Raw genomic sequence first — 13,019 nt, 5'->3', positions numbered from 1 at the left:
GAGCATGATGGGAGAACTCAACTTTTTTCTTGGACTTCAAATCAAGCAACAAAAGGATGGCATATTCATAGGTCAAACTAAGTACATCAAGGATCTCCTTCAAAAGTTTGACTTGGCAAATGCAAAGTCCATGAATACACCCATGAGCACATCCATAAAGATGGACAAAGATGAAAGCGGTAAGAATGTGGACATCACCAAGTATCGAGGTATGATTGGCTCTTTATTATATTTAACCACTAGTAGACCGGATATTTTGTTTAGTGTTGGTCTTTGTGCTAGGTACCAATCTTGTCCTAAAGAATCCCACTTAAGTGCCGTTAAAAGAATATTTAGATACTTGATAGGCACAATGAATCTAGGACTTTGGTACCCCAAGAACTCAAACTTTGAAATAGTTAGCTACTCGGATGCCGACTTTGCCGGTTGTAAGACGGATAGAAAAAGTACTAGTGGAACTTGTCACTTTTTAGGAAATTCCTTAGTGTCATGGTTTAGCAAGAAACAAAACTCGGTAGCTCTATCCACAACCGAAGCTGAATATATAGCCGCGGGTAGTTGTTGTGCACAAATACTTTGGATGAAACAAACTCTTAAGGATTTTGATATTGATTTTGAATGTACACCCATAAAGTGTGATAACACTAGTGCCATTAACCTCTCTAAGAATCCAATATTGCATTCTAGAGCCAAGCATATTGACATAAGGCACCACTTCCTTAGAGATCATATCCAAAGAGGTGATATTATGCTAGACTTTGTAAGCACCGAATTCCAATTAGCGGATATATTCACCAAGCCTCTTAGTGATGAGAGATTTAGTTTCATTAGAAGAGAGCTAGGCATGACCAACTTAAATGAAATATAAGGTTTGCTAGCTATGAAAAATTTCATATCTCTTTACTTACTTATTTATGCATAATTGTTCCAAATATGATATTAATGAGATTTATATGCATAGATGAGAAAATTTATTGATACTTGACCTATATGAACTATCCTTGTTGAAAAACTTAAAATTATAGGTCAAAATGTGGATTTTTGGTGAACTTTGGACTTGTTTTTAAACAAGTGAACATGTGAATTTTTGCATATTTGATTTTCTTGTGTGTCTATATGCTTGAATATGTGAAATTGAATGTATTTAGTATGCCTATAGGTTTGCCTTGATTGAAATTTGCATGAAACAAATTTTTGGTACCTCACTTGTTGAATTTTTAGATTTTTAGGCCTAAAAGAGTGTTTTTCGCCTAACTCTCTCATTTTTCCACATTTTTCGATTCCGTAAGTTTGTACACCTCACATTTTATTTTATAAAACTGCTGGAAAAAGAATTTTTCAATTTCGTTGCATAAAACTCATTTTTGGTACGGTTCTAGTTTTCTTGGCAATTTTCGAAAAACTTACCGTAAATCGTCATTTTTCATTATTTTTCAGATTTTCTTATTTAAGCAATTTTGTTTTATCATATTAAAGGTATTAGAATTGGTTTGGGGTCATTTGGGTCAAAATTGAATTTTTTAGCACGTTTTTAGGATTTTTTTTTGCTGGTCCTGTACCAACCGGAATTCCGGTTGTACCATCCGAATTCGGATGGCACAGGATCAGCAACAGGGGTGTTTTTGTCATTTTATTGCGATTTTTTCCCTTTTTAAACCCTACCACCGAATTTTTTCTCCCCCATTCAGTTTTTTCAACCCTAATACAGCAGCCACCATCTCTTTCTCTCTAAAATTCTCTCTTTCAAAGCCTCACTCTCATCTTCCAATAACTAAAAAAAAAAAAAAAGAGAGAAGTGTGTTCTTCAATGGCTTCCTCATCAAGAGCTCCCAAGAGAATGGCTAGTGCAATTCAACAAAGGGAAATAAGGGCAAAAGCAAGGCAAGAGCCCACTCTCTTCTTCAATGATGAAGATCACAACAAGTTTGTCAATGATTTCTCCTCTAGGAAAATTCTCAAAGGTAAAATTTGTGATCTCCCTAGCCTTGATTGTGTTGATTTTAGTCATCATTTTGATGCCCTAGGATGGACATCTTTTATTCAAATTAATACTCCATTGTATCCTAGGCTAGTTCAAGGTTTTTATGCTTGTATTAAACCTACATTAGAACCTTTAGGTGTTAGAGGAACCCTTAGAGGAGTAGCTTTTGAACTCAATGTAGCATCTCTTAATGACATGTTAGGAGCACCAAATGGTGGCATATTACTTGAACCCAAACTTTCTCTCAAAAATGATGCCATTTTTAACTTTGATGAGTGTTCTAGGAATATTTGTGGTGATGGCCCTTTTATTATGAGACCAAAAAGACACCAACTCACTTTAGAGGCTAAAATCCTCCACAAATTTATTGTTGCAAATCTTGCTCCTAGAAGTGGCCACCAAGATGAGATCAATTCCATTGATCAATTACTCATGCATCTCATTATAGCCAAAACCACACCCATCAACCTAGGCTATCTTATTTTAAAATTCATACTTGATGTGGACAAGCCTAATATGATTATGGCACTTCCCTTTGGTTTTCTTCTTAGCTACCTTTTTCCTCTCTTAGGAATTCCTACCCTACATGAAAAGAAAAATGATCCTACCTCTAGTGACATTCTAGGATCCAAAACTTTCAAGGCTATGGGTTACAAATTCCTTAACAATGAGTGGGTGTTCACACCCAAAAGAGGGCAAAGAATGCAAATTGATTTGGAGAGTGATGATGAAGAAATTAATTTGCCCGCAAGTGAAAGTGAAGAAGAAGAAGAAGAAGAAGAAGAAGAGATGCCTCCTCAAGCTCCTCCCATGCCTACTTTTCCCCAATTCAACCTTGAGGAAGCGTTTACTCGTCTTCACACTTCGGTTGACAACCAATTTCAAACCTTGCGAAATGATCTCAACTCACAACTCACCAACCTCAACAATGACATTAACACCATGAGGAGTGACATGGTTCATGGGTTTGCTAATGTGCAAGAGGAGATGGCACAATGGAGGGCATACATGGATCGCTTTGGCCCCCCACCAAACTAGTTCTTGCATTATTTATTTTTTTTTTTTTGCTTATTTAGTTTCTTTTTATTTTTTTTGGTTGTGTGCAAAGGCTTCATGCCTTTTGACTTTGTGTTAGTTGGTACTTTTTCTTTGTTTTTTTGTTTTTTTTTTGTTTGAATGTTATTTTGGATGTTGTGTTTTTTTTTTTTTAATGCATTGGCTTGTTGCTTTGTTTTTTTTATGTGTATTATTTTTTTCTCTTTTCTTTTATATTTTGTGAATTCCTTGCCACCCTTTTTTGATGAATCAAAAGGGGGAGAACAACTATTGATTAATTTTTTTGGCATCACCTCAAATTTTTTTTTGGTATCTAATCCTTTTATCATAAGTAAAAATTGAGGGGGAGTTTACAATTTCATGCAAGGTAAAATTAAAAGGTAAATTTTTTTCTTGCACACATTAAGGGGGAGCTAATCCAACTTACTTTGCTTAAATTTTTTTTTCTTTCCCTTTAAAAATAATCAAATATATGATATCATCAAAAAGGGGGAGATTGTTAACTCAAACTTTTCGATCTCCTTGTTTTGATGATTAGCAAATATTTGATTATTATTTGTTACTAATGATTTATTGATTTTGTAGCAAATTTAAAAGAGAAAATAAATATTTTGGTATTTTTACCAAACTTTTAAAAGCAACACTAAATGGACTCAACAAGCATATCAAGAGCAAAAGATTCATCAAGGGATCAACAACTCAAGACCCTATTCAAAAGAGGTCTTCAAAATCCCAAAGTCAAAAAGTCAACCCGAAAGTCAAAGTCAAAGTCAAAGTCAAGGTCAACTCTCGGGAAAAATCAACTTGGGATCAAAAACATGCAAATCAAGCTAGGAGGCTCATCTACATCAAGACTACTCAAAATTAAATGGTATAAATCTACTTTAGTCTTGTTAAAGTGATTTGCATAGCACACTAATTTTTATAAATTTGAATTTTGGCCCATTCACTAACTTGTGCAACAAGTTTTCTCACACGATAGTTCAAAAAATTTTTTGATTGAATTTCTAAATCACATTTTGTTTAACTAAGAGAACAAAGTTGGAATTTCTGAAATCGGATAATCGAGTAAGAAGTTATGCGCGTTTAAGTCCCGAAAAATGGCACTTTTGCCACTGGTCAGCCATCCGGAATTCCGGTTGTAATCAATCCGGAATTTCGGTTCCCATCCGGACTTCCGGTTCATGGCTGACCTCACCTCGGGAAACGTGCTAACAGCTATAAACGGCTAGTTTTTTATCAAACACTATATAAACTCGATTTTTCTTTCAAAAAATAAGTTGGTTGAGCATTTATTACATATATCTAACCTATCTAAGTGAGATTAAGGAGCTTCTAAGTTTGAAATCCAAACCAACACTTTTCACACACTTTGAGCCAAAATTTGATTTTATTCATCTTAAGTGTGCTTGCTTTTCACTCTAGGTTTCCATTGTATCATCATATTTCTAGAGTGATTTTAGCTTGTATATCAAACACATTTCCATATTGTGATTGAGGTGAGGTTGGCACCGGTTTTGTAAACAACCCGGAAATAGTGAGATTGGCACTTTAACAATCCGAGAAAGAGGTTAATAGTCCTCGGGGGTGCGAAACTATTGTAAGAGGTTTGGAAATACCTTGGTGAAAATTTCCCGGTTGTAAGGGTTAGTCAACCCCGTTAACTTGGCTCGATATTGGAACTCAAAGCTAGGTCCATAGCTTTGAAGACCAAGGACGTAGGTGGCATAGTTCTACCGAACCTTCTAAAAATCGAGAGTTTGCATTTTCTAATCCTTAAACTCTTTACTTTACAAGTTTAATTATTTGTCTTAATATATTGCTTGCCATACTACTTGCTTTTACTTGATTAATTGACTAATTGCATAATTTTGTGTTAAAAGTTTTAATTTTCCGAAATTAGTTTAAATTTCCAATTCACCCCCCCTCTTGGAAACATATCTTGGGCTAACACATCAACCAACGCTAGAGTGGTTAGGGTCTTTTGCTAACTGAAGCAATATATCTCTCTTTATTTAATATATAACCCATGAAACCCCATCATGTCTGTCCCATTGAAAATAAAAATTAGGTTTTCACCATTTTCTTCATCCCCATTTTGAACCTCCGCTGCCCACCGTCCTTTTCTCTCTCTTTCTCTCAGTTTCATTGTTTGCCCATCGTCCCTTCCTCTCTTTCTCTCTGTTGCATTGCCCCCGTCCAATCCTCCCTCTCCCTTTCTCTCAGTTGCTCTCTCCTCTCTCTCTCTCAGTGATGTTTCTCCGTTCGAACGGAGCTTGCTTGCCACCCGTTCTGCCCGCTCGGTGTTCGAGCTCCACAAGAAGTGAGGATCATCTAGCTAGGCTTGCAGTAAGTAATGGGTACTTGAGGTCTAGGATGACAGAGGACCACGGTAAAGTTTTTTGTGATTATATGTATATGATATTGATAAAGTAATTATATATTAGAGTTTAATAGTTTGATAAAGAATATATATATATGTATATGTTATTTGATGTATAAATTTATTGGTTATTTAATTTTAAATTTGTATTTTGGCTTTTAATTGTAATTGGTACTCATTTTTTGGCAAAACAAAAGACAACACACAAGATGAGTGTTTGGTCGGAATATCGAATGTTCAAACAAGAAAATATGCCGACTAGGAGTACTCAACAAATTAAAGGATAAGAATGTTCAGCGAAAAGTCAAAACTCAAGAAGTTTGATATTTTCCTCGAGTTAGGGCAAAAAATTTCATGAAGCTTAGAATAAGCAAGATGAAAGATAGGCATTATGCAGTTCAATAAGCAAACATTATGGACTGTGAAAACGTATGAACCGACGACAAAGAAAAATCGCAGAGTTTCTAAACTTAGGGTTTCCTACATATCTTCTACAGCAAAGTTGAAGATGCATTCAAAAAGTAAACAAAAAGGAAGTCGAGAACTTACTCAAGAATGAGATGTCTGGATTCAGGTAACGTCAAACCACACGAGCAGTTTCGATAGACCTAGTGCAGAGCATTGGAATGCTATAGAGAGGGTCATGAGATACCTCAAAAGAACATTGACTCTGGGATTACATTATCAAAAGTTTCCAACTGTACTTGAGGGGTACAGTGATGCTGACTGGAACACTTTATCAAATGACTCCAAGGCAACCAGTGGCCGTATTTTTAGCATAGCTGGTGGAGCTGTTTTATGGAAGTCTAAGAAATAGACTATTTTGGCTCAATCTACAATGGAGTCTGAAATGATTGCACTAGCTATTGATAGTGAAGAAGCAGGTTGGCTGAGAAGCCTGCGAGCTGAGATTCCTTTATAGGAAAAATCTATTCCACTTGTGTTGATCCATTGCGATAGTACCGCGGCTATTGAAAAAGTTCAAAAGTGTTATTACAACGGTAAGAGACGACAAATATGTCGTAAGCAGAGCACTATTAGAGAGTTTCTCTCAATAGGAGCTGTTAAAGTGTATCATGTACGCACTGATGATAACATGGGTGATCCTTTGACGAAAGGTTAAGCTAGAGGGAAAGTCCTTAAAACATCGAAAGGAATGGGATTGTTTCCCTTAGATTGATGAATCACTCATAGTGGCAACCCGACCTATAGACTAAAGATCCCAAGAAACAGGTTCAATGGGTAATAACAAGTTATGAAGTGAAAAAAGTGAGATCATGCTATAATTATACGAAAAGAGAAGCATGAAATCCTGAAGGGATTTAAGGTTGAGTTAATAGAAGCTCATAATGAGATCTATAATCCAAGTAGAGTGGAGTACCGAGCTACGGGAGTACTCTTGATAGACTCACCTATGTGAATGTGGGAGTGGGGCCGCTTCCGATAAAATTTCGGACAAAATTTCTAGAGCGTTCACTATATTGGGATAGACGTGCATGGTCATTAACGCACGGGCTTTTGATTACACCCTTGAAAAGGTTGCATGGTACAATGTTAGAGATATAGTTCAAGACTACAGGTCACTATAATAAAATCTAAATCGTATTCACTACGCAGAGGTTCAAATCAAAAGATACATTTGTTTATGCTCAGTCGTACTGTTGAATGATACTAGAAGATGGAAATATTTTTTAAAAAAATTCAAGGGGGGGATTGTTGAAACATTGATGAATCTTTTAACAAAATATAGTAGTTTTCTACTGTGTATGAAGTGGAAAGAGTCCCACATAAGATATAAACCCTTATTATGTGCGAATGGGTGAGGACTCACACACTTGACCCACCACTCGCACGCGCGCACTGTCTGTCCGTCCGATCTGAGCCGGGCCGGGTTGGGTTGGTTGGTGTGGTGTGACACTATTATTTTTACAAACTAATTATTTTATGAAATAATTATTTTTTATTTTTTTTCAATTTAATTAAGAAACGTGTTTAATTGGAACTAATTACTTAGTCGTATCAGTTAATGGGACACGTTCAACCAACTCACCCCACGATTCAAAAAAAAAAAGCGATCTTCTTCCCATTATGATTTTTCAATCCATTTGTCTAAATAATGTGATTGAACTGATGGGAAGAATACATCTTTTTCATATTAGAAAAAATACAGCTTTCATGAAAATTAAAATTCCATCTGCGATGTAACATCCTAACTATCTTAGGCGTATTACGTGATTTTTAAACGTACTGTGCAGCTCGTTGCTAATCAACGAGGTTTATGGAAAACGTGATTAATTAAAATTTTGCTTTTTAATTAAACTTATAAACCATATTACAAAAGACTCGGGATCCCGATTTATAAAATCATTTACAAAAGTTTTTAACTGTTTAACTATTACATAAAATTAAAAGTCGTCTAACGACCAGTTACAAAAATTCAGCCTTGCTGTCCCGAGGATCGTACGCTCCAGGCCTAACCGCCCCGACATGTACAATCTCATAAGCTCGCTCACGGTCCATCAGCTACAGCCTTGCCTTTACCTACACATGAACATAAACTGTGAGTCGACAGACTCAGTAAGAAAAGCATAATAATATCATACATAATACTAACTGCCGTGTCCAACACGATACTGAGTCCCGCTACTGCCATGTCCAACATGGTACTGAGCCACTACTGCCATGTCCAACATGGTACTGAGTTTTGAACGTTCATAGGGACGGTACTATTGACAAATATCCTCCTGATCGGTCGAACCGGTCATACTCCGGCTGCTGGTCATACTCCAGCCTGTACCGACGGGATAGGTCAATAGCACTGAACCACCAACCAAATGTCAGCCTGATCGGTCGAACCGGTCATACTCCGGCTGCTGGTCATACTCCGGACTCGTACCGACGTGACAGGGTTGGATGGTTCGAAGCCTAAATACATAACTAATGTAATCTAGCAGGCTTCCTACATGCACGCTAAACATGTAATCTACATATGCATACTGTTATACTAATCTTACCTGGATTCCGATTTCAGGTGTGCCGGTCAACCTGACTGGAACTGAAGCTGAGCGGCGGATTACTGGCTCCTAAACCATAAAAATCACAACGCTATAAGTGACACGCTAAATCACTTTCCGGGGACTAAAACTAGGAACTAAAAGTTTCCCTATCGATAAAAAGCATGGCAATACCCCTAAAAACATAAAAACGAGGAAAACTAGGGTTCGGAAAAATTCCCCAACCGGTAGACCGGTTGCCCAACCGGAATTCCGGTTCTGGGAATTACTGGACACCCATCCGGAATTCCGGTTGCACAACCGGAATTCCGGTTCCTCGCAGGAATTTTTCAAAAATTCCAAACTTGATCAATTCATACCCAAATCAATCCAAACCTTCCAGACCTGCTCTAAATACCCCAAAGAACCAATCCTAGGCACCAAACTAACCCAGAATTCACAGATACACAAAATGCCATTAAAGCTCAAGCTTTGAGTTCTAAACTCAAACTTGAGCAATTCTCACATACATGCATTCAAACCTAATTAATTCTACTCAAATATGCATGAATAAGCCTCTGAAAATGAACATAAACAACCACAGCAAGTAATTTACAGATTCAACATATATTTTCAAAATTCATGCTCTTGAACTAAAAACTCCCAAAACTTGATTTCAAGTAATCATCATGCATACACTAGCTCTAAATTACTTAAAAATAGCAAGATTAAACTTTAGAAAACAACAACAAATCACAAGAAGAAGAACTTCAAATTAACATGCATTTACTCAACTTTTTCATCATTTTTTTCATAATTTTAAGGAAGAAATCAAGAGAGCTAACCTAGCTTGGAAAAATGCTTATATTAGGATGAGAATTCACTTGAAAGATTGAACAAAACCCAGCTCCAAGCATCCACATGCACAGCCGAAATTAGAGAGAAAAAAGGAGTGTTCTTTGAAAATTTTCTTACTTTCTTACTTAGTGATTAATTTTTCTAAAAAGAGAAAATAGAATACACTAAATACACTATTCATTTCAGCCAAGTATATAATTAAATAATTATTTATTTTTCAAATAAAAAGGCCACTAAAAGACAAAACACTAATGGGGCAAAAAGACCATTTTGCCCCTCCACCATAAAATCACATAAACCATACTAAAGGGGTATTTTTGGGACATTCTAAATCCCCGGCCATTCCCGACATTCCCAATGTCTAAAACCCGTCCCCAAACTACTAACATACTAAGTTGTGATTTCTACTGAGCCAAACGCCGAGTTCCAAAATACCGGGCACCGGAAATGCAAAATATGAAAAACTACTGATAACATAATCATGCATTTCTGAATTCCATAAATAACAGTAATAAATTATTTAAATAGCTATAAATAATTTCATAATTAACATAAACAACTGCTAATTTCCAAATTAACTAAGCGGGCTTTACATGTGATATCAAAAATATTTGGGTGTATTCGATGGTGCTCTATAGTGCAGTGGAGCTCCAGTATAGTACGACTGGGTTGTTTTATCCTGGGGACGAGCGGTAAATTCTAACTGCTTCCACACTCCTGGGTAGTGCCGCAAACGTCTTAAAGAGAGTGACCTAGTCTACGACTCAACCTAGAATTTTTCATTCGGTAATATCGTTCCTCTTTTATTTTTGCTAGTAGTTTATTCAACAAAAGAGGATTTAACAAGGAAAGGAAACTGTTGGTTATAAGTTGAAGGTTCACATTCTTTGGGGACTTGTATCTAATACGTAACAAGCCAACAATTAAAAACCTAACCATTACATCTTTACAAATAAGACCGACAAAACACTAATAGGCCGTAAAGTTCTACTTTCTGAGATTTCTAAACATATAATAACCTAAATCATTCTCTCTCTGACATAAGCGGGCTTTACAACTATCCCCCCCTTAAAAGGATTTCGTCCCCGAAATCTAACCTGAATAACTCTGGATATTGAGCTCTCATATCTGACTCTAGCTCCCAGGTGGCTTCTTCCACCTTACTGTTTCTCCAGAGAACCTTGACCAATGCTATGGTCTTATTCCGAAGGACTTTATCCTTTCTATCCAGGATCTGCACTGGTTGTTCCTCATATGACATGTCTGGCTGAAGCTGAAGACTCTCATAACTGAGTATATGAGAGGGGTTTGAAACGTATTTTCTCAACATTGAGACATGGAATACGTTGTGCACTGCTGATAAGGCTGGAGGCAATGCTAACCGATATGCCACTTGACCTATCTTCTCGAGAATCTCGAAAGGTCCTGTAAATCTAGGGCATAACTTGCCTCTTTTCCCGAAACGTTTAATCCCCTTCATCGGAGATACCCGTAAAAATACATGTTCCCCTACTTGGAACTCAACATCTCTACGTTTCGGATCTGCGTAACTCTTCTGTCTGCTTTGTGAGGCAAGCATTCTAGCTTTTATCTTCTCTATCGCCTCATTGGTCCGCTGTACTGACTCAGGACCTAAGTATTTCCTCTCCCTTGTCTCATCCCAGTGGATAGGGGATCTGCATTTCCTACCGTACAACAGTTCATAGGGAGCCATCCCTATCGTACTCTGATAACTGTTGTTGTAAGAGAATTCTATCAACGGTAGATACTTACTCCATGAGCCTTCAAAGTCCATAACACAGGCTCTCAACATATCCTCCAATATCTGAATTGTCCTTTCGGACTGACCATCTGTCTGAGGATGGAATGCTGTACTGAATTTCAGCTTTGTACCCATTGCCCGTTGCAAACTTTGCCAAAATTTGGAGGTGAATTTCGGATCCCTGTCCGAAACTATAGACTTCGGTACCCCGTGAAGTCTCACTATCTCTCTGACGTACAGTTCTGCCAACTGATCCACTGAAAATGTTGTTCTGACCGGCAGAAAATGAGCAGATTTCGTAAATCGATCCACCACTACCCAGATGGAATCATACATACCCGTGGTCCTAGGTAACCCGACCACAAAATCCATCGTAATATCCTCCCATTTCCATTCTGGTAGGGTTAGAGGCTGCAACAACCCTGCTGGTCTCTGATGTTCAGCCTTAATCTGCTGACAAGTGAGGCATCTCGATACGAATTCTACCAAATTCTTCTTCATACCGCTCCACCAGAAGTACGGTTTCAAATCTTGGTACATTTTGGTGGTGCCGGGATGCAGAGAATACGGGGTAGAATGAGCCTCCTCAAAGATCTCATTTCTCAGTTCCACACTGTTCGGAACACAAACCCTGGCTTTATACAAAAGCATCCCACTATCTGACACTGAAAAGTCCTTGGCTTGACCAGCCAACACTTCATCTCGGATTTTCACTAACTCCGGATCTGTCATCTGAGCGACTTTTATTCTTGCTAATAGATCAGATTGTAGCGTCAAGTTGTGAAGCTGACCTACCACAAACTCAATGCTGGATCTAACCATATCCTCAGCTAGCTGGGGTGAGATCTGAACCATGTTAGCTACTTGCCCGGGACCCTTTCTGCTCAGGGCATCAGCCACTACATTGGCTTTTCCGGGATGATAGAGGATCTCGCAGTCATAGTCCTTCACTAGTTCCAACCAACGCCTTTGTCTCATGTTCAAATCTTTCTGAGTAAAGAAATACTTGAGACTTTTATGGTCGGTATAGATCTCACACTTCTCCCCATAAAGGTAATGCCGCCAAATCTTCAGTGCAAAAACCACTGCGGCCAATTCTAGATCATGAGTCGGGTATCGCTGTTCATAATCCTTTAACTGACGGGAGGCATAAGCGATAACCCGGTCGGCTTGCATCAATACACACCCCAAACCCTGTTTGGATGCGTCACAGTAGACTACGAACTTTTCCTTGTCCGAAGGCAAAGCTAGTACCGGTGCAGTAATCAATCTCTGTTTCAGCTCCTGAAAGCTAGCTTCACATTTATCCGACTCGTATAAATCGCCGATTCTTCTTTGTAAGCTCGGTTAGGGGCATTGAAATTTTGCAGAACCCTTCCACGAACCTACGGTAGTACCCAGCTAAACCCACGAAGCTTCTGATCTCTGTCACTGTCTTCGGTCTCGGCCAATCCCTGACGGATTCAATCTTCCCGGGATCCACCTTGATCCCATCTTTACTCACAATGTGCCCTAGGAAGGACACCTGAGACAGCCAGAACTCACATTTCTTGAACTTGGCATAAAGTCTATGTTCTCGAAGCCGTTGCAGTACCATCTGAAGATGTAACTCATGCTCCTCTTCTGACTGAGAGTACACGAGGATGTCGTCGATAAATACAATCACACAGATATCGAGGAAATCCTTGAATACTCTATTCATCAGGTCCATGAATGCTGCAGGAGCATTGGTTAGTCCGAATGACATAACCAGAAACTCGTAATGTCCATACCTAGTGCGGAAAGCCTTCTTCGGAATGTCCTCCTCTCGGATTCTCAACTGATGATAACCCAAACGGAGATCAATCTTAGAAAAGACCGTCTTCCCCCGAAGTTGATCGAACAAGTCATCGATCCTAGGTAATGGGTATTTATTCTTCACCGTCAGCTTGTTCAACTCCCTGTAGTCGATGCACATCCTCATAGATCCATCCTTCTTCTTGACGA

Source organism: Cannabis sativa, chromosome 2 (genome assembly GCF_029168945.1).
Source record: "Cannabis sativa cultivar Pink pepper isolate KNU-18-1 chromosome 2, ASM2916894v1, whole genome shotgun sequence".
Lineage (NCBI taxonomy): Eukaryota > Viridiplantae > Streptophyta > Magnoliopsida > Rosales > Cannabaceae > Cannabis > Cannabis sativa.
This window is presented reverse-complemented; position numbering follows the sequence as displayed.